The sequence below is a fragment of the Chlorocebus sabaeus genome, chromosome 11 (genome assembly GCF_047675955.1).
Source record: "Chlorocebus sabaeus isolate Y175 chromosome 11, mChlSab1.0.hap1, whole genome shotgun sequence".
NCBI lineage: Eukaryota > Metazoa > Chordata > Mammalia > Primates > Cercopithecidae > Chlorocebus > Chlorocebus sabaeus.
The window spans coordinates 120,346,082-120,367,875 of record NC_132914.1 but is presented as its reverse complement, the minus strand read 5'-3'; the positions used below and the strand labels follow the sequence as shown (position 1 = coordinate 120,367,875).

The 21,794-nt window shown below is 49.7% G+C and overlaps 1 protein-coding gene across 12 annotated transcripts in view; it reads left to right on the top strand.

Moving 5' to 3' along the window:
* PITPNM2 (phosphatidylinositol transfer protein membrane associated 2) overlaps positions 1-21,794 on the top strand; it is a 170,773-nt gene that overhangs the window by 29,429 nt on the left and 119,550 nt on the right. For 11 of the 12 annotated variants that reach the window (XR_005239428.2, XM_037995512.2, XM_073021191.1 and 8 more), the window contains exon 2: positions 11,470-11,572. The gene's annotated coding sequence lies outside the window, so the exon portion shown is untranslated. Of the gene's footprint in view, positions 1-11,469; positions 11,573-15,697; positions 16,635-21,794 lie in introns of those variants that run through there. The other variant, XM_037995560.2, reaches the window with a different exon arrangement.

Sequence of the window (21,794 nt, the reverse complement as noted above, 5' to 3'; positions counted from 1 at the left end):
AAGTGCTGGGATTACAGGCGTGAGCCACCATGCTGGGCCAATTGACATCATCTCTAAAGAGGTTCCCAGGGAGCTGGGGGCAGGGGGAATGGAGAGTTAGTATTTGATAGGTACAGAGTTCAGTTTGGGAAGATGAAGAAGTTCTGGAGGTAGATGGCAGTGATGATTGTGCAACATGGTGAGTGTCCTTCAAACCATTGAACCGTACACTTAAAAATGGTTGACATGTTAGCTGGGCATGGTGGCGTGTGCCTGTGGTCCCAACTATAATACTTGTGAGGCTGAGGCGGGAGAATCACTTGAGCCTGGGAGGCAGAGGTTGCAGTGAGCCAAGATCATGCCACTACACTCCAGCCTGGGTGACAGAGCAAAACCCTGTTTCAAAAACAAACAAACGGAAGGTTGACATGGGCTGGGCATGGTAGTCCAAGCCTGTAATCTCAGTGACTCAGAAGGCAGAGGTGGGAGGATTGCTTGAGGCCAGGAGTTAGAGACCACCCTGGACAACATAGACCTTTTCTCTACAAAAAAAAAAAATTTGTTAAAGTCAGATGTAGTGGTGCGTGCCTGTAGTCCCACCTACTCAGGAGGCTGAGGCAGGAGGTTTGTTTGAGCCAGGAATTCAAGGTTGCAATGACCGGTAATCATGCCCCTGCACTCCAGCCTGGGCGACAGAGTGAGACCCTGTCTCAAAAATAAATAAATAAAAATAAAAAAGTTAATATGGTAATTGTTATTTTATGCGTATTTAACCACAAACACAAAAAAGGTATGATTCACTGTAGCTATCATCTCATGAACAAAAGGAACACTAAGAAGTAGGAAAGATCTAAGAATAAAGAAACTAAGTGGAGCTTTTTGATTTTTGTTCTTTTGTTTTGACACATGGTCTTGTTCTGTTGCCCAGGCTGGAGGGCATGATCATGTCCTACTGCAGCCTCAAACTCCTGGGTTCGAGAGGTCCTTCTATCTCAGCCTCGTAAAGTGTTGAGATCGCAGGTGTGAGCCACCATGCCCCGCCTAATTGTAGCTCTTTGAACAGCTTGGCCCGTTAGCCATGTTCTCATTTCTCCTTGAACTGGTGAGAGCTTGGCCAGGCCTGGTGCTGACCTGCTCACTGGGGTTTGGGAGTCAGCAGAGAGGCCTCTGAGGACTGGAGCCAGAGTCAGCTCCCCAGAGAAGGAGTCTGGGCTGGGCCTGGAGAAGCTGTGTGTTCTGAGAAAAGATTCTGTTCTCTAACTTGGGAGACCTGGGGCTGTCTCATTTCTCTGTTTTTAAACAAGAAGTGTGTCCCTGGCCTGCTGCCGGATGTTTTGGAGGCTGGTTCAAGTGAAGCACCCAGTGATCTGGGTGTGGTCTTCGTTATGATTTTCCAGTTTCCCCAGGGGCTCAGATAACTTTTGCAAAAAGAGCAGGTGAGCAGAGCAGATGTTTGTTTAGAATGACATGGTGGCTCAGAGTAGGTGCTCAAAGAGGTTGTCCCTGCTGGGGCTGTGGGGTCTGACCGGCAGGGAGGAGCTTTGCAGAGGTATTGCGTGGGCTCTGCACAGCCATCCTGCCTCACTAAGGTGCTAGGTGTTGTACCAGCAAAGGTCATCATCCCAGACTGTAATTACTTTCAGTAAACATGTGCCACTAAATCTCAGTGCCTTTAAAGGGTGTGGATGTGAGCTCACTCTCACTGGCCAGGGTGTGACTAACAGTGAATTAGCTTTATGCTACATCTGACTGAGGGCTCTGACTCTTCCATAATCCACTCTCCATATGAGAGGTCTGTGGTCATCACTCTACTTGCAGAGAGAGAGGCACTAGTCCTATAGAAGACCAGGGAACCCCTATTGCACTCTTGACCACAAGGAGGCTGCTGCCCTGAGCCAGTGCCTCCCAGCCAACCTGTGACTATTAGACCAGGATGCTGCTTAGACCCCTGTTGTCTTACCCCTCCTTTCACAGCCAAAACACAGCTTCCAGGAGGTGAGGAGCTGTCCAAGCTCACAGCCAGTTGGAGTCAGAACTGGCTCTTGAACCCAGTCCGTGAACTCAGGTCCTGAATGCTCTGGTTGGGACATTTTAAATCTTAGAGGATGTTAGTTATTAGGTGACCTTAAATCTGCGGGTTCATATTTGACAAAACCAAAGCCAGGCCTTTGCTGCAGGTGTGCCCTCAGAAGGCCCTTGTCAGCTGTGCAGCAAAACCCCGGCAGGCCATGTAGACACCTGTGATGAGTTTCCCTTTGACTCACCGGTTGTCAAGTAGGTAACACGACTTCACCATATTCACAGGGCAGTATGGTTGCTGAGCTGACACAGCCTCCTCACGTGGGTGGCAAGCGTATGCTTCCCATTAAGAAAATTGCTACTTTTGAACGGGCTCCCAACAGAACTTTTTCTCGCTTACTAAAAGTAAGAAAATAATAATAAAACAAGCCACCCAACACCCCAAACTCAAAAAAAAAAAAAAAAAAAAAGAAATATTTAACATCGACCCAGAAAAAAACCTCTGTATTCAGCCAGGTGTTAGTGCTCATGGAGCCACATGGATAGAACAAAGAAATTCTCGTTTAGGTGCGATTATGATCCCCATCCTCTATCCTTCTAGATAGAGCACAACCTTTAGTTGTGCTGCCTAATCCTTGTCCCTACTTCCCGAGTGTGCCAAAGCTTAGGCAGAAGCTGCTTCAAACACAAATGAACTGTGCTGAATTTTCCTCTGAGAATTCTCAGCGGTCCCAGGAGATCACTGGAGAAATCCCCCAGGTGGCCACAGAATCAGAGCTGTCTTGCTGCGTTAAGTCTTGTTGGAGCACTTGAGTCCTGAAGAGGCCCTTGATAAAGGGAATAGTTAGACTATTGTCATCATTGCTGAGCCCAGATAGATCTGGGAGTGGGAGCTGGAGATCTCTGCCCCTGACCTGGAGGTGACTGAAGCTGACAGCATGGGCACAGGCCACAGGGACACAGCCGAGTGACACTGTTTCACATCCCTGCAGCCTGGCCTCCATCAGCACTAAGGCACAGCATTTGCGGAAGGGCCATGTGTTCGACAATACTTACCGCATCCAGTAGCCAGATGGTCTAAACAACCCATCAGTGGTATGGTATGTAAATATTTTCCGTCATTATCATGGTGCTGCCATATTGACATTAGCGAGGATGAAGAATTACTCTGAGGAGCTCTCCATTAAGAGCCAGTCAGGCCGCAGGCGGGGCTGCAAAGCTGTCCCTACACCCTGGAGGCTGACAGCTTTCCAGGCTAGCTTGGTTTCCTCTTGCTGCCTCCTGCCCAGGCACAAATTGCCTCACACACTGGCCCCGTGGACATTCCCCTCAGAGCTCTTCCCAAGCACAACGTTTGTTTCGCATCATGAACTAATATGTTTTCCACTATTGGTAAGAGCTTTGTGACCCAGCATATTTCCCTCTTTGCTTTGCCTACCAGGAAGCACACAGGTAAGATTTTTACTTATTTGCTTTTAGATTGTTCTCAATTTGGAACCTTGATAGAGACTTTCTCCCTCCTATTTGGTTGCTTTCTTTCTTTGCTCATCTCATGTTTGGTGGGAAAATGTGATGAGTCTTATGTTGTAAGGTTTTTGGAAGCAGGCAGTATGAATAGAGCTTTAACAGGTTCCCATCATGATTGCAGAGTACAGAACTGGTCTGTATCCAATCTCCCTGAACAATCACCTAGACTGGTAGTTCTAAGAAGACTAAGATTAGACCTCAGCCTAATTCTCTTATGTATCTCCTACATATCTGACACTTAATATCAATTTGGTGAATGTATTAGTTAAGTAATGCTAACTGCTAGACAATCCTCTAGTCTCAGTGGCTTATCACAATAAAGGCTTATCCCCGCTCTTGTCTTAGATGAATTTCATGCTCTATGAGTGACCTCCATGTGGTGAATTGGGGACCCAGGATCCTATCATACTGTGGCTCTCCCATCCCCTGGGGCTCCCCTGGAGTTCTCCAGTGAATCTGTGCAGTCAGCTGACTGGTAAGCAGAGAAAGAGGGAACATAGGAGATTGCGTGGGGCATTCTGGGGGCCAGGCTTTGAAGTGGTGGACCTCCTCTACTCATATAACTAGTCCCATAGCCTCACTTAGAGTCCAGGGGGCTAAACATGTGATTTAGGAAGAGGAAATTGGACCAAGCCAGAGTCTGCCACAGTGAGATATTGAACAATGAATGAACAAATCCATGAAGGACACAGAGAGCAGAGCAGGGCTCCAGGAGCACACGTGTGAGGAGCCCAGTGAGCACATGTGTCTGCCTTGTAAACCTAGATGCAAGTCACTGGACTTGGTGCAGGGCTTTGGATTATAGGCCAGCATTTCCTTCTGTCCAAATCATAGGATTGTAGAATGTTGGAGCCGAACTGAGAGCGCCCTTTCAGAGATCACCAAGCCCAGCCTCCTTACACTACAGATGAGGAAACAGAGGCCCAGTGAGCAGAGCTGACTCACCCAGAGTCAGCAGCCAGAACTCTGGTCTCAATCCCATGCCAATGATCACGTCACTTCTCTCAGGGAATCCCATCCATATCTCTGTCCACAATGTGCAAACCCCTGCTCTGCACAGAGAGATAGAGAGTCATGTCATTAAGTGACAGCTTGAGTTGATCATCTGATGGCCTGCTTACTCCATAGGATCACTGGAGAAATTCCCCAGCCTCACAACAGCTGTTTGAAACTCAGCACCGGCTTCATTTCAGCATTCACTCCATTGGGATATTGGGAGTGGAAGACTACTCTGCCTAAGACTCATTTAAGCACTAGTATCTCTCAGCGACTCTCATATGTGAGGATGCAAAAGGTCTTCATGAGTCTTATGATAGAAATAGAAATTCCTGCAAACCCGCTAGAGAGCTTGGCCACCGTCAGTTACCTATTGCTGCTTAACAGAGTGCGTCTAAACATAGTGATGCAAAACACTAGCCATTTTATTTATTTGCTCACAATGTGGCAATTTGGGCAGGGCCCAGTGGTAAGCTTAGCTCATCCCTGCGCCACTGGTGTCAACTGGAACAACTTGACTACTTGAGGTGGAGGACCCATTGACAAGGTGGCTGGCTGCACTCCTGTGGCTGGTGAGGTGGTACTGGTGTTGGCTGTATCTGCTAGGGCTGCTGACTGGGACATCTGTTCCCCTCCTCATCACCCCTTGGGTGAGGTACAGGTGGTTGGCTTCTTACCTGGCTTCAGCTTCCCTAGAGTTCAAATGCAGAAGCATCCAGGCCACCACCACCACTTCATTCTCCTCACCCCTCCCCCTGCCTTTTTTTTTTTTTTTTAAAAACAAGGTCTTGCCCTGTCACCAGGCTAGAGTGCAGTGGCATCATCATGGCTCACTGCAGCCTCAACCTCTTGGGCTCAATGAATTATCCTGCTTCAGCCTCCTGAGTAGCTGAGACGCGGTAGTGTGCCACTGCACCTGGTTAAATTTTGTGTTTTTTGTAGAGATGGGCTTTCTCTATGTTGCCCAGGCTGGTCTTGGACTCCTGCCCTTAAGTGATCCTCTTCCCTTGGCCTCCCGAAGCACTGGGACTACACATGTGAACCACCACTCCTGGCCAGAATGTCCGTCTTTTTTAAGGCTAACATTCCATTGTGTGGATAGACTACATTTTTTATCTGTTCATCTGTTTGTGGACGCCTGGGTTGTGCCCACCTTTTGGCTATTGTGAACATTGCTGCTGTGAACATCGGTGCACAAATACCTGTTTTGCATCCTGCTTTCAATTCTTAGCCAGGCCTCCCTAAGCTTAGAGGTACAAATCTGGCACAGTGTTACTTCCACCGCATACTGTTGGTTAAAACAGGCCACAAGGCCAGGCTAGAGTAAAAGGGAGGGGACTCCACGAGGGCATGGCTCATTGAAAGCCATCAAAGTAACAGTCCTTGACAACCACCCTGGGAAAAGATCTTTGCAGACCCACTCGCACAAACCCTTCCAAAGCCTGGCTGTGCTGCTGGATGCCCCTGGAATATCCAGGTTCCCATGGCCCAAGCAAGGTCCTACTGGAGCCACTCAAGCCAGATCCCAACTGTTCCCTCCCTTGGAGAAGGCTGCTCGCTTGTGCTGTGTTTTGTATTGCTGATGGTGGTGCCTCCTATTACATAATCTGTTATTTTGCGCTGCACAAGGCCCTGGTTACTTGTCAAAAGTTTCTAAAAGCCAGCTGTATCAGCTCCAGGCAACTGGGGGTGCTGCCTCTCCCTCATAGTATTAGTCACTCTGTACTTAGCTAAATTTAACTTTTTATCATCCAAATGATATTTTTGTGGGCTTGGGATTTTACATAATGCTACCAACTGCTGCAGGCTAAGAATTTCTCCTCTTTGTTATGCGCGCGTGTGTGTGTATGTGTGTGTATGTGTGTGCGCGTGTGTTGGGTTTTTTCCCTCCATCAACTTCTGCACGATTAAGCAAGGCTTGTTCCGTTTCTCTTCCCTTGCTCTGCTTTCCCAGGTCTGGGTTTGGTTCTTTGGGCTTTGCTTTTGCCACTTGCCAGCAGAGAGAAAAATCACTCCTAACAGCCTTTTAATGGCCCTGCAAATGCTTCCGCCTTCACTGGAGGTCTCTCCACTTTGAAGGTCTCTGAGGGTTTCCCTGCTGCCTCCAATAATCTGGGCTTCTGAAAGAGAAGCTCAGCTCTGGAGTAGAGTGTTTGTTGAAGAAGCTGGAAGGGAGGCGGAGTAGGGTCATGAAATAAGAAATCCAGCCAGCCAGCCTGCCCAAGGCATGGGGTCCATGATGCCAGCTCCTCCTCTCGGCCTGTGGGAGGGTGGGTGATGGTGGAAGCTTCAGAGCTGTTCTTGGGAGAACATAGGGAGGTGGGCCGGTGAGAGGATGGAGACCTAGCCTCAGAAGGGCCTGGAGCAGCACGCAGGGAGCTGGAGACACATCTCAGCCACCCGACTTTCCCTGAGTCCCCGCTGCTCAGAGACTGTAGCACTCCTGTCCCTCACGCAGGGATCTCGGGTCTACACCATAACTGTGCCTGGGAGGTGCCTCCCTTCGTTTTCCTGAGGAGAAAGCTGAAGATCAGCTCAGTGAGGTGAAGCAGCAGTAGTAATCACAGCAGTAGCAAAACACCGAGCACTTACTGTGTGCCAGGCATGGTGCTAAGCACTTGCTTTTGTTAGCTCATTGACTCTTCAGACATTCTATGAATTAGGTACCAGTATCCACTCTCTTTTTTAAATAGAGAAACCAAGTCCCAGAGAGGTTAAGCAGCTTGCTTGAGTGAGGCCTCATAACTGTGAAATGGAGGGCCACATTTCAGAACCCATCTACCTCCAGGACTCCTCTTGCCACCCACTTCTGTGGCCTCTTCTAGGCTACATGGCTTTCCAAGGGGCATACTGGGACAAAGGGGAGAGATGGCACTTGGACTGTGCTCATTTCCTGGCGTTACTGGGCTGATTCCAGCCTGATTCCGGCCTGATCTAGTTGCCAAGTTCCTCCCATGCAAGCTGTCTTTAAAATAAAGCAGGGTGTATATGTATAGGCGGTCTCTGGGAGGATTAGCCAGAAACTGGAATTTGCCTCTGGGCAGGGAACTGGGTGCTGGGGAACAGGAACAAGAGAGAAACTTACTTTCACCCTCTACCCAGTTTATCCTTTTGAGTTTTGAAAGTTTTCAAAATACAGATGCATTCCTTGTCTTAAATTAAGTGATGTTATCTTATTAAAAAATTAGGAACAACTAGGTATATACCCAAAATAATTGAAAACAAATGTTCACACAAAAATTTGTATAGCAGTGTTCACAGTAGCATTTATTCGCAATAACCAAAAGGTGGAACCAACCCAGATGTCCTTTGATGGATGAATGGATAAACAAGGTGTAGTGTGTATAATAGAATGTTACTCCGTCATAAAAAGAAATGAAGTACCAACACATGCTATAACATTGGTGAACCTCAAAAACATTATGCTAAATGAAGGATGCCAGACACAAAAGGATACATATTATATGATTCCATTTATGTGAAGTATCTAGAATAGGCAAACCCATAGAGGCAGAAAGATTAGTGGTTGCCAGGGGCAGGGAGGAGGGGAGGATGGGAAGTGACTACTTATGGGTACAAGCTTTCTTTCTGGGGTGATGAAAATGTTCTGGTATCAGATAGTGGTGATGGTTGTACAACACTGTAAGTAGACTAATAACCATTGACCTATATACTTTGAAAGGGTGGGGTTTTGTTGGGTTTATAGATGGTCTTGCTGCGTCACTCAGGCTGCAGTGCAGTGGTGTGATCACAGTTCACTGTGGCCTTGATCTCCCAGACTCAAGTTATCCTCCCAACTCAGCCTCCTGAGTAACTGGAATTACAGGCATGTGCCACCACACCCAGCTAATTTATGAATTTTTCTAAAGATGGGGGGGTCTCACTATGTTGCCCAGGCTTGTCTTGAACTCCTGAGCTCAAATGATCCTCCTGCCTTGGCCTCTCTAAGTGCTGGGATTACAAGCATGAGCCATGGCACCTGGCTAAAAGGGCAGGTTTTATGGTGTGTGAATTATATCTAAATAGAAAAAAATTAGGAACCATGCCTCCAGATGGAGTCAAAGGCCATGGTCTGTTGTCAGCACTCTGGACAGTTTGCCGTGGTGCCACCTACCATACGTATGGGTCTCTCTCTACCCATTCTTTAGCCACCTGCCTCATGGTCGCCATGTCAACGGAGGCTGGAGACAGCAGTGTTTAACTTCAGCAGCACTACCCACTCATTTGGAACTTACACTTTCCACAAGGGCCAGCCTGAGACGTGTGGACGTCTGGGCAGGCTAGTAGCTGGCACCCCATCAAACTGGTATTCTTTAAGTGTTTGTTTGACATTTATTTAGTGGGGATGAGGAGAGACTGATATTCTATTAATAGGAATCATATAGAGAAACAGATTCACTTGCTAATTCACTTCCATGGACTGAAACAGAGTCAGGGATCTGAAAAATTTTGAGGAAAGCGATTCTGACTTCTGTTGTTCTTGTCTCCTAAGGTATATTTTTGTTTTGTTTTTCTTCCCCCTGCAGTTTTCCAAATCATTCAAGAAGTATATTGAAGATTTAGGCCAGGCACGGTGGCTCACACCTGTAATCCCAGCACTTTGGGAGGCCGAGGTGGGCGGATCATGAGGTCAGGAGATAAAGACCATCCTGGCTAACATGGTGAACCCCCATCTCTGCTAAAAAATACAAAAAGAATTAGCTGAGCATGGTGGTGGGTGCCTGTTTCCCAGCTACTCGGGAGGTTGAGGCAGGAGAATGGTGTGAACCTAGGGGGTGGAGCTTTCAGTGAGCTGAGATCGCGCCACTGCACTCCAGCCTGGGTGACAAGAGTGAGACTCCGTCTCAAAAAAAAAAAAAAAAAAAAAAAAAAAAAAAAAAAAGGTGTATTGAAGATTTAGATTTAAAACTTAAAGGAATGAAATGACATTTGTTCCTGGGAAATAGCAACACGATGTATTATGTGGTCTTGGATGCACTGCTCCCCTCCAGGACTGTGACTACACATGTATGGAACGTACATTACACACAACAAACCCCAGCAAGGAATTATGTTTTGTTGTGACTTTCCATGTCCCCTTAGGGCAGTGGACAGGTTCACTGTTTACCATTTATGTGAGGGGTCACTGGAGGAAAACTGAGTTAGCCAGCAGCACATTTTAATTTCTTTCCAGGGATGTTTTGAGCCCCCTGCCCCTATAGGTCTGTTCCCCAAATAGCTGCCTACTGGGTTGGCTCCTTAGCCTGACCCTGCATTCACTTTTTTCACTTTTAATACTTTTAGTCAGAAACATAATTCCCTTCAGTGCCTCTCTTTGCATTCCGAGAGTGCTTTTTTCTCATAGCCCCTGTGGGTCTGATTCTGCGAGGTGTGAGTCACCACTGCCCTTCTCACCTGCCGAGAAGCACTGTGGTGGGCTGGAGCAGGGCTGGACTACCAAATCTGGCTCGCCATTGATGGGTGTGTTACCACGGCAAACCCTCAACCCTCTCAACAGCTTTCCTCACCTCAAACATGGGGAGACTTCAGAGTTGCTGGCCTCAGCTGTGGCCTACGGTGGCTTGTAGAGGCGAGGCTGGAAGGCCAGCTTGCTCATGGTCACTGGGAGGGCTGGGACCTGCATCCACTCTGCTGTGGGTGCCTGGGCTGTTTCATTTGTTCTGGGGGTCGAGGGTGTATGTGGGTGTGTACATGTAGCCATGAAGACAAGGGGCTGGGGCAGGACGGCGATGGAGCCTCAGTCCCACAGAGGAGCCTGCACGGGGGTGGGCATGCAGGACGCAGTGGCGGTGGCGGGGTTGGGTGCGTGAAGAGCCGCCCGCTCCCTGCAGCCACACCTCCCACTGCTGTGCATTGCCAGCTATCTTCACACCACCCCAATTCTACTCTTCCTCCTCTGACTCTTACTGTCTGGCCACTCACTTGGCAGTTGATGACTTTGCCATCCCCAGCCACCATTCCATTTCCCTTTGTTTGGGCCATGCTTGCCCCTAGCGGGCGTGGACTGGTGTCTGAGGAGACCCCCACCATGCCTGTCCTCAACTCTTAAAGCAGGGTTGCCCTGGAATTGGGCATCAGTTCCTGAAACACTCCCAGCTTCCATAACCAGCAGACAAGCAGCCTCTCTGTCATGGTCATTGGAGAGCCCTGTAGGCTGCTACCTGCTCTCTATGCCCAGGGTCAGGAGGCTTGTATGTGTGTCAGGCAAACAAGAATGTGTGTTGACCTGTGAGGTGGGCTACCCGCCTTGTCTGTGGTCCCTGTAGGAGCCCTGGGTTGGGTGGTGGCTTCAGTGGTACCTGTGAAGACTGTTGTCTCTGAGGCTGTTGGACCTGGGACTCTTTGGAAGTCCGTTTCTCCAGTTTTTTTCATTTTGTTTTGAATGCTTGTCTCTGGCCTCTGTGTAATCAGATCACACTCTGCCCAGCTGGAGGGGCTTACTGGAAGGCTGGAAGCCATTTGCATCACCCCACAATATGACCACACCCCTGCCCCGGCATCAGGATGCCATCCTCTCAGACTATGTCTCCCTCTCTTCTTCCTGCATTATCTCATTTTCCAGCCTCCCCTCTGTGGTCTGAAGTCCTCCAATCCCAGTGGAGTTCACGAGTGAAAATCAAGGTTTGAGACAGAGCTCCAAGGGGCTTCTGAAATAAGATGGCTTATGGTGTGTGCTGGTAGTCTCAGTTCCTGCTCCCTGAGCAGTTTTCCTAAGTAGAAGGGATGCCGGGCAATGTTGGGGTGTATCTGTCGCCAATACTGAGTTAGGAACTTGCCTCCTAAATGGTCCTGGACTGGGTCCCTTTGTAAAATGGAGACACCTTTAGTCAGATGTCCCCTGTTCAACCCTCTTGGTCCATCGGCATTGTGAGTTTCCCAGTTGGGTTGGTGTGGAGTGATCAGAGTCCAGGTGTCTCACCTCCTCTCCCATTGTGCTTCTCCCTGCAGAATGCTGGCACATGTGTCCTGGTCCTTGACACCCTTCTGTGAGCCTAGGGACCCATTTCTCCTCTGTGACAGGGACATCAGTGGAACCGTCTCAGACCCGCAGGTAAAGCCATCCACCTGTGCAGTAGCACCCTACTTCCCAGAGCTGAGGCCCTGCAGGCCACCCTAGCCTTTGGAGTTTGAGGGTACAGAGACTTTATTGCTGTTTCCTTTTTCCCCTAAAAACCGGACTGTTGTTGGGCTCAGTGGCTCACACCTATAATCCCAGCACTTTGGGAGGCTGAGGGAGGAGGATCACTGGAGACCAGGATTTCAAGACCAGCCTGGGCAACATAGTGAGACTGCATCTCTACAAAAAAAAAAAAAAAATTTGCTGGGTGAGGTGCCACATGCCTATAGTCCCAGCTACTGGGGAGGCTGATATGGGAGGATCACTTGAGCCCAGGAGTTCGAGGCTGCAGTAAGCCATAGTCACACTATTTCACTCCAGCCTAAGTAACACAGTGAGACCGCGTCTCTTAAAAAAACACTAAAACCTGACTTTATCTGATTAATGTGGGGTAGATTGTATTTATTGATTATGCTTTTGCAAATATTGACTTCTCTTCACTAAATAGGAAAGACCGATGTTTTGCCTCTGGTAGCTTTCGATTCCAAATACGATAAAAACTCCTTGGGTCAGCCTTTGAGTCCCCAACGGCTGCTAGTCTCCTGTTTATAGAACACCCCAGGGTGGCTCTTTTCTGTTTGCTGTTGAGGCTCAGCCTGACCTGCTCTGCCCTTAGTACATGGAACAGGACAGGCAGGAGTTTTGCTGCTTCTGTGCCTTGACTGGGAAGCTCAGGCTCTGGCTACTCCCCGGCTTTGGCAGAGAGCAGAGGCTGGGCTGCTGCCTTGCTCAGCTGCCCACAAGTCATGGTCAGTGGTCCAGAAACAAGCATGAGTGTGTTTTTTAATGCACCATCCCTCTGGATGCACAGTGAGAAACCAAGGCTGAGTGGAGAGCAGGCCTGAGCCTCTGTCTTGAGTCTCAGGGAGTGCCAGGTCTAGAGATTGAATGGCCCAGGGAGATGCAGTCTCTCCCCTCCCACCCCCAGCTGACAGCAGGAGCCCCTGGCCTCCCAAGCTTCTTTCCATTTGGTATTTCTGAGTCTCAGGCACAAACCCTGGCCTTGGCCTCATTTTCTATGCCAAGGCCTTTGTTGGGTGGAACAGGAGGTAAAGTGATTTTTCCTTCTTTTTTTCTAAATTTTGATGAATCCTTCTCCCTGTGCACTCATTGGCTAGTTTCAGCTTTGGAGGCACGGAGGATGGATGTTCCATCAAGGGAAGCTAGCAAAGCCAAGTTGAGGATGCTGGTGGGGATTAATGGTTTAATGTACCCAGCCCCTGCTGCATGGGGCTAAGTCCCACAGCAACCATGAGCTGTGCCTGTTAGGGTCCCTTTTTACACAGGAAGCCGAGGCTCAGAGATGGCAGATACCAGCTCCAGGTTGCACAGCTAGTCAGTAGTGGGATTGGGATTGGACCGAGTCTTGACTTGGAAGCACATGGCATGGTTTTCCAAATTTGGCCCGTGACTCACAGGGCCCTTGGTTCAGCCCAGGCTCAACCGTCACTTGCTGTCTGATCTCAGGTAAGTCCCCTCCTTTTTCCAGGTGCCCTCATCCTCTCTGGGAAGACAGGGCACATTGTGATGGGGCCTCTTAAGTTGCCTCTGGCTCCATAGTTCCAGGCTGGCACTGTGGGCTGTTATCTTCTCTAATTGCTCATTCTTTTCAGTTGCTGTGAAAAGGCCTCCAAGTGCTAAGAAGAGAGAGTGCTATGTTGTATTTTTTGTTTTTCTGTTTTGTTTTAATTCACTTTCCAAGGTGTCCCAGCTACTGGGAGTGGGTGTAGGGAAGGGCGCATAGTAACACTCAGCCCTGACTTGCAGCTTCTCCAGGGGTCACTTGGGTTCTGCGGGGTTGGGGCCTCGTGGTTGTCCTGTTGCCAAAGGTCTTGGCTGCCAAGTCGAGGCAGGGCCCAGTGAGAGCTCTTCTGCCCTGCATGGCCTGAGCACTGACATTTTCTGAGGGAACCTGCTTCAACACGGCCTTGGTCTCCTGTCTCCTTTCTTATAGGAAGGAGGTTCTTTTCCTTCTTAACAACTGCATTCCAGAGTGCAGTGACTTTGCAGAGACCATGGCCTTGCAGCCCACCTCATCCGAAGGTCTTCACTTAGACCTAAAGTATCTTCAGGAATTGTTCTGCTCCATTCATTTGTCCATAAAGTATTTATTGTTACTTAGTATGCACCAGGGACTATTCCAGTTGCCAGAGACGCCACTGTGAACAGGCGTCCTGCCCAGACAGGCGTCCCTGCCCGCATCTAGTTTATATGCTGGTACATTCTCTGCGCTTTGCTTATGCAGTTCCAGCATCCTGAAGTTCCCTCTTCCCACCTCTACCTGTCAGGTTCCTGTTTCCCCTTCCAAGCCCATTTCAAACAGCTCCTTTCCTCTAAATTTCTTTGCAAGACCTGGGTCCACATTAGCCTCTTCTTCCTCCCTCTGTGCTGTCACGGCATACTGCTTGAACCTCATAGAATTCTTGGCATCATTTTCCCTGAAATATTTCGGTAAGTGTCTGTGTCTGCTGTCGGCCTGGGAGCCCTGTAACGTGGGAGACTTGCCTTTGGGCGCCATCCTTTCCCCCCAGATCCTGGACTAGAGAGCTGGTACCACCTGCTTTTCTCAAAACCCACCCAGACCCAGAAAATGGCAGGCTCCATGTGAGGATGATTAGGGTTGCCCCCTCCACGCCTCTGCACCCCCACTTGGGAGTTTGTGGCATAGTGACCACCAGGCCCTGGTAGCAAGAGTCATGGGGTGGAGGGAGGCCACACTCCCTGGGGTCGGCTAAGAACGAGATACTTCCTTCTCCTCTCTCCTCCACAGGGGACTGAGGAAGGAAAGGGCTCAAGGACCAGGGTTTATTTTTAGAAAAGCTCCTTGCTGTGGAGGAACCCAGAACCCTTCCTTCCAGAAGGTGGGGGTGGCAGGTGGTGGGTGGGGGTAGCTGGGGTTGTGTCTCCTAGTACTGCCTGGCTGTCTTTCACAGAAGGGGTCTGCCTTAAAGATGAGGGTCCTAGCCAAGGAGATTATTTGTCCTCAGCCCCCACAGTTGAAGACGTTTGCCATTTGGCATTGGTGAGCAGAGCTTCTGGCATTGCCAAGAGCCTCAGTGTCCCTCAGGCAGGAGCTCAGTGGGGAGGGTCCTGGGCCCAGGCAGTGGCTTCCTTCCGGACTCGGACTCCCCGTGGCTCAGGCAGGGAGGGGCACTTCCTGCCATTGTCTCTGTGACAGGCCTCAGAAGGTCACTGTCTCCTGAGGAGAAAGAGAGCTCATGACATGGGCAGGGCCTCAGACCACAGCAGCAACGACACAAACTTTCCAGGGCACGTCCCTACCTCCCCATGCTGTACCCCCACCCCCACCTCCAGCCCTTTGGATGAAGTTCCATCCCAGGCGAAGAAGGGGCTTCTCTCCACCCGCAGCAGCATTGGAGCCCTACCCGTAACGAGGGCCTTACTTCTTAGTCCCTCCTCTCAGGCAGCCCCAGGTCCCACATGGGAACATGGGCCTGTCCGTCCCTGTGAGGTTTACGTCTGTGATAAGTCTCACATGTTAGAAGGCTGCCCAGAGAGCCCAGAGCATGCGGAGGCTATGGAGAGGAAGTAGAGGGCTGAGCATCCTCATGCCTGGAGCAAAGATGCTGCCCTGAGGTCTGCAGAGAGCTCCTCCTCAGTTCCTTTGCAGTCCCCACAGAGCTTGGTAGGAAGCTGGGCACAATCTGATGACCCATGTCATGCCCTGGCCAGCTCTGTCACTTGTGCCCTTCCTGATTGCTCCTGTCTGTATTTCACTTATCGACATGGTTCTTTGACACACACCGGACGCTGCTCAGTACTCGGGGCTTCAGCCAGAAATTGCTGGCTCTTCTCAGTCTCCTCTTCTTCCTGTTCCCCGGAGCTCTGGGGACCCACCCCTACATTTGCCTTGTTTGCTCTGATGCAGCATGTCTTCCTGAGACTGTACTTTCTTTTCTTCCTTTTTTTTTTTTTTAAGGAATTATTTATTTACTTATTTTAGAGATGGGGTCTTGCTCTGCCATCCAGGCTGGAGTGCCGTGGTGTGATCATGGCTCACTGCAGCCTTGAATTCCCAGGCTTAAGCAATCCTCCCACCTCAGCCTCCTGTGTAGCTGGGACTACAGGTACATGCCACCACACCTGGCCCAGAATGTATTTTACTTTCAACCAGGTGGCAGAAGCCTGCATTCCTCTGGCTTGTGTTGAATTGTGCTTCCGAAGGATGTCTTCTGGCTGCTGTGCTGAGAGCAGGCTAGCTGGGGTGAAGAGAGGAAGCAGGGGGCCTGTGGCGAGACGGTTGTGTCTCTGGGCGAAGCTTTTGGTCACTTGTTGAGGTTTGCGCGGGCATACCATGCTTGCCGGGGAATGGGCATGGGTCTGTTTCACTTGCGCTGTTCAGGATGGGCAGGGCCGGGAAGGAAGCTGGCCTGGCCTACCTGAGGGCGTGTGAGGCCAGGTACCCTGCTGTCTCGGTCAGTGGTGGTCTGGGGCTGGGGGTTTCTCTGGATCTCTGCCTGTAGGTTCTTAGCATGGGAAACTCTTTCTCACCACCTTTCTTCTCTTTCTTCCTCTCGTTTCTGTTTTTCCTTGGCTAGCTCCTGTCTTCGGTTCATTTCCGGTACTTCTCCATGGTGGGTGTCCAGTGCACCCATGTTGATGACCTCATTCCGCCTGCAAGGAGGCAGCTGGAGGCATGAGGGCTCAGCACTCCAGGTGCCTGGAGGCATTCCCGTATGCGCTGAGTCTTCATGCCTCCCGGTAGCCAGGTGTCGTAAGCAGGAACTTTCTGGATCTGTGTGCCTTGTGTCACTTCCTTTCTTTGTTTCTTCACACACTTCCTGAGACATGAACCCTGCCTGGAACAATTGCTTTTGTTCCTGGAGACAGTACAGTGTTCAGAGCTTGGAATTCTCAGAGGGATTCCTGAGATGGCACCATTCAAGCCAGGGGGTTGAATAGCTTGAGACTCTTCATTTCAGCAGCATGATTGACCCCTCAGTGGATCAACAGCGATTCATTCCGCTCATATTTAGTGAGTACCTACCATTCTAGGAGCTGGGCATAAAGATGTGATAAAATGTTAAAAACTTCTGGCCCTCCTGGGGCTTGTATTCTAGTGGGGAGTAGACACTCGATAGACAAATAGGCAGTAAAACCTGTAAGCACATCAGATGGTGATCAGAGCTGCAGAAGCAGGGGAAAGGAAGGCCTCCCAAGTTGGGGACATTTAGATGAAGACCTGAAGGAGGTGGGGAGTGAGCCAGGACGGTAGCTCAGGGAGAAAGGCCCTGAGGCAGGAGCTTGTCCAGGATGTTAAGGAAACTGGAGTGAGTGAGTGAGGGGAAGAGAAGCAGGGGAGGAGGTCGGAGAATATTGAGGGCCCCCTTGTAGGCTGTATCAGGACTTTGGCCCCGACTCTGAGTGACCTGAAGCTTCGGAAGTGTTTGAGCAGTAGAGGGTCAGGATCTGAATTGTGCTTTAAAAGGATGGTTTCTGGCTATGGTGATGAGAGCAGGCTGGATGGGAGGAAGGGAGGAAGCTGGGGGACTGTGGGGAAATAATTGCAATAGGGAGAGGCAGTGGATGTGTGGGGGCTGCAAGCCTGTTGGGCCCCAGGTATGTTCTAAAGGTAGAGCCAGGCCGGGCATGGTGGCCCTAGCCTGTAATCCCAGCACTTTGGGAGGCTGAGGCAGGTGGATCACCTGAGGTTGGGAGTTCAAGACCAGCCTCCAGCCTGACTAACACGGAGAAACCCTGTCTCTACTAAAAATACAAAAATTAGCCAGATGTGGTGGTGCATGCCTATAGTCCCAGCTACTTGGGAGGCTGAGTCAGGAGAATCACTTGAACCCGGGAGGTGGAGCTTGCGGTGAGCCAAGATCACGCCATTGCACTCCAGCCTGGGCAACAAGAGTGAAACTCTGTTTCAACATACATATGTACATACATACATACATACAAATAAAAAAATAAATGTCGAGCCTAGAGGAATTCTGAGGCATTGGGTGCCCCTTGCTTAAAAGAAGAAGACGCGAGAAGTCATCTAGGCCGACCTTTATACCTAACCCACTGGAAAACTGAGGCCTAAGAAAAGAAGTGACTTGTCCAAAGTTTCATGGCAAACTGGCTAGTTGCAGAGCCAAGATTTGGGCTTCTGGAATGCAGGTCCAGTGTTTTTACAGCTGAAACAATGAATGGTTCCAGTGAAGTTGAGGTCCAAGGAAAGAAGGACTGGCCCCAGGGTCCCAGAGCCAAGCTGCAGGGTCCTGACAGCACCTACAGTGGCCAGGGTGGCAGCCTCCACTGGTTGGCAGGAGCCTGAGGCTTTGTGAGCTGAGGATTCTTGGCACTCTGGGCCTTCAGCAGCTCTCTCTGGACCAGCATTTTGACCTTAGCTGTGCTGAAGTCTTGACGATGTCAGGCCTTGGGCAGATCAAAGTCAGTGCTCCTGTGCATTATTCACTTGGCTCGTGCCGAGCCTCCATGGAGTGTCAGGCCTGAACAAATAAGAGAGTCTTGCTGTCAAGGCGCTAACAGTTCAAGGGAGACAGACGAGCAAACCCGGGGAGCCTGTATGATCAGGGTCATAGGTTCGTGTTAGAGGCATATGCAAGGAAATGGCCAAGGTCAGGCCTGTAAGGACAGTCATGAAAACAACTTCTGTTGCTGCCAGATGCCCCAGGGAACGCAAACCTGAGGCCTTGTGTCTACCAAGGTGGTTTGTTTAAAACCATGATTCAGTTAGTGGTGTGGTGGTGTGTACGTGTAGTCCCAGCTACTCAAGAGGCTGAGGTGGGAGGATTGCTTTAGGCCAGGAGGTCAAGGCTGTAGTGAGCTATGATTACCTCATTGCACTCCATCCTGGGTGACAGAGTGAGACCTGTCTCTAAATAAACAAATTCATGATTCAGTCTCTTGGAATACAACAGGCAAAGAAGGTCGGTGGGGGCTGAGATCTGACTGCCCTACAGGTAACTGTGTCACCAAGAACAGGTTTCCCTTAAACCGCCAGGACCATACATACACTTAGGTTGATCACTGTGGGGTGTCCTCGCATTACATCGATGGCTTCCCTTTGCTTCTTTGTGAAGAAAGCTGGTACTTTTCTTTTTTAGTGTGCAAGGCTGCTCTAATGACAAGTTTTAAGGTCTCCTGTGGCTGGTGGGATTCGGAATGAGACCTGTGAAGTTCTCAGCTCAGCATGGGAAGAATCAGGTGTTGTCTTTACATGTCTCAGCATGAGGGCTGCCTGTGGGGGATGGGAGGGAAAGATTCTGCTTTTGCTCTCCTGGGAGGAGTTGAATCTATAGGCCAAAGGGGAGGGAAATCCAGTTTGCTTTTTCTTTCAGTCTTGTAATTCATCATCCCCATCACAGTAAATGTATTGTTGAGGAATGACAACTTGGAAATTACTTCCATTGATTGGTGTATGGGCTGCCCCAGTAAACCATTCTCAACTGCCCTTTGCTCTGGTGAATGCCCTGGTGCTCACAGGTGATTAGAGGACATGGCTAAGGACACAGTGCCCAGAGGTGGAGCAGGCAGAGCCAGGCTGCTGGAGGCAGGCTAAGGCCTGACTGGGCTTGGTGTTGGGCTAGCCCCATGTCCTTGCAGAAGGCGAGTTCTTAGTGTTTTCTTCTGAGGCTGGACGAGGGAGCGGAGACAGTGAGGAAACTGGAGACAAGCTCTCTGCCCTTAAGTAGCTCAGGGCAGCATCTTCCCCCACAGCACATGTTGTTCACCCTTTTCCTTCCTCTCCCCAGCCTCCTCCCTCCTGCTCTGGGATGCAGCATTCTAACACACCTTGCTGGGGACTTCCTTGCATTTTCTGTGGCAATTCTCAGGTGTAGACGTAGTTCTATGACAACTGAGGTTGAGTGCTATGTTTAGGTTGTGCCTCCAAATTAGTGGTGGGCACTATAATTTTTAAGAATTTGTTTTTTAGAGGCAAGATCACTCTGCCACCCAGGCTGGAGTACAGTGGTGCGATCTTAGCTCACTGCAGTCTCGAACTTGCATGTCACAGATGCATACCACACCCAGCTAATTTTTTTTTTTTTTTTTTTTTTTTGAGACGGAGTCTCACTCTGTCGCCCAGGCTGGAGTGCAGTGGCCGGATCTCAGCTCACTGCAAGCTCCGCCTCCCGGGTTCCCGCCATTCTCCTGCCTCAGCCTCCCCAGTAGCTGGGACTACAGGCGCCCACCACCTCGCCCGGCTAGTTTTTTGTATTTTTTAGTAGAGACGGGGTTTCATCATGTTAGCCAGGATGGTCTCGATCTGCTGACCTCGTGATCCACCCGTCTCGGCCTCCCAAAGTGCTGGGATTACAGGCTTGAGCCACCGCGCCCGGCCTAATTTTTTAATTTTATGTAGAGATAGGATCTCGCTATGTTGCCCAGGCTGGTCTTGAACTCCCATCCTCAAGTGATCCTCCTACCTTGGCCTCTCGAAGTGCTGGAATTACAGGCATGAGCCACCATGCCGGACTGGTGGTGGGTTTTAGAACTCTCTCCATCACCCCCAGGAAAAGGGAACTTGATGGCTTGTCCCCATGGAGCTTGCACTAGAGCTTTCTAGGGGACAGGTTCCCAGATGGGTGGAGTGGCCTTAGGTAGGCCACTTAACACATGACAAACATGTACTAAGCACCTTCTGTGTGCCTGAACTGCACTATGTGCTAGAGGTAAAAATAATATGTAAATGTTGTGCTTTGAGGGGCTTGGGAAGGAGAGCCATTTCTCCATTATCCCTCCAGTGCCTGAAATTTCACTATTGGTCCCTTATTCCTTTTAGTCAAGCATTGCCCGCTTTCTAGTTTTCATTCAAATGATAAATACTATTGGGAAATATGTTGCATTCACTGATACTTCACTGTGGATGTGTTTATTGAGTGAACCAAGAAGCGGGGCAAGTTGATGACAGTGAGATAGGAGTGCGGAGGTGGCATCTCGGCAGGAGGGAGCTTGTCCTGCATCACAGGTTGGCCCAGGGTCAGCCCACACTACGTCCCACTGCAAGGGGATATTTGAGGTCGTAAGTGTGTGTTTTTGAAGCATTAAAGCATCTCCCAAAAATGGCCTAGGTTTGAAAATACTTTGACCAAAGGAAAGAAAACAAATAAGAAAACCAGTACAGAGCACCTGTGCACTGTATCAGGCACTTATTAAGTGCTCAATAAAGAATGTTCTTCCCTAGAACAAATAGGAGTGGCCATGGCTCCTGGCACTTGGAGCTACCTGGGAAAGGTGGCCGTGCACCTGGCTGGCAGAGCTCTCTGATCAATGTCAGTGTGGGGTATGTGTGGGGAATGGGGCACATGAAATGATCAGTTCCTTCATATGTGAAGTCAGGAAAGGATTCTGGAACCAGGGAGTTCTAGACATTATATGGAGTTACAGAAACACAGTGGAAAGGGTGGCGTTAGATGCTGTTCCTGCCTCAGGTGAGTCTGACTGTGTCTCAGTCTTTTCTGATAGAGAAGAAGAATGGCTAATGCCTTTTCTGGACATTTCGTATGAATGGAGTCATACATGATGTGGTCTTTTGCATCTGTGTCTGGCTTCTTTCACTCAGCATCGTGTTTTCATGGTTCGTCCGTGCTGTACCATGTGTCAGTGCTGTATTACTTTATTTATTTATTTATTTTGAGACAGAGTCTCTCTCTGTTGCCCAGACTGGAGTGCAGTGGCGCGATCTCGGCTCACTGCAAGCTCCGCAGGCTCAAGCGATTCTCCTCCCTCAGCCTCCCAAGTAGCTGGGATTATAGACGTCCGCCACCACGTCAAGCTAATTTTTGTGTTTTTAGTAGGGACGGGGTTTCACCATGTTGGTCAGGCTGGTCTTGATCTCCTGACCTCAGGTGATCCACCTGCCTCAGCCTCCCAAAGTGCTGGGATTACAGGCGTGAGCCACCGTGCCCAGCTTGCGTACAAGTTTTTGTTGGACATGTTTCATTTCTCTTGTGCATATGCCTACAAGTGGCATTGCTGGGTCATATAGTAACTCTGTGTTCAGCATATTTGAGGAATTGCCAGACTGTTTTCCAGAGAGGCTGCAGCATTTTATGTTGCACAGTGTTTTATCTGCATGGAGAATTGTATAGTGTGGTGGTTGATGCAGGTTCCAGAACCTAACTGCCTGGGACACCTTGGGCAAGTCTCCTCAACTCACTGCACCTCAGTTTCTTCATCT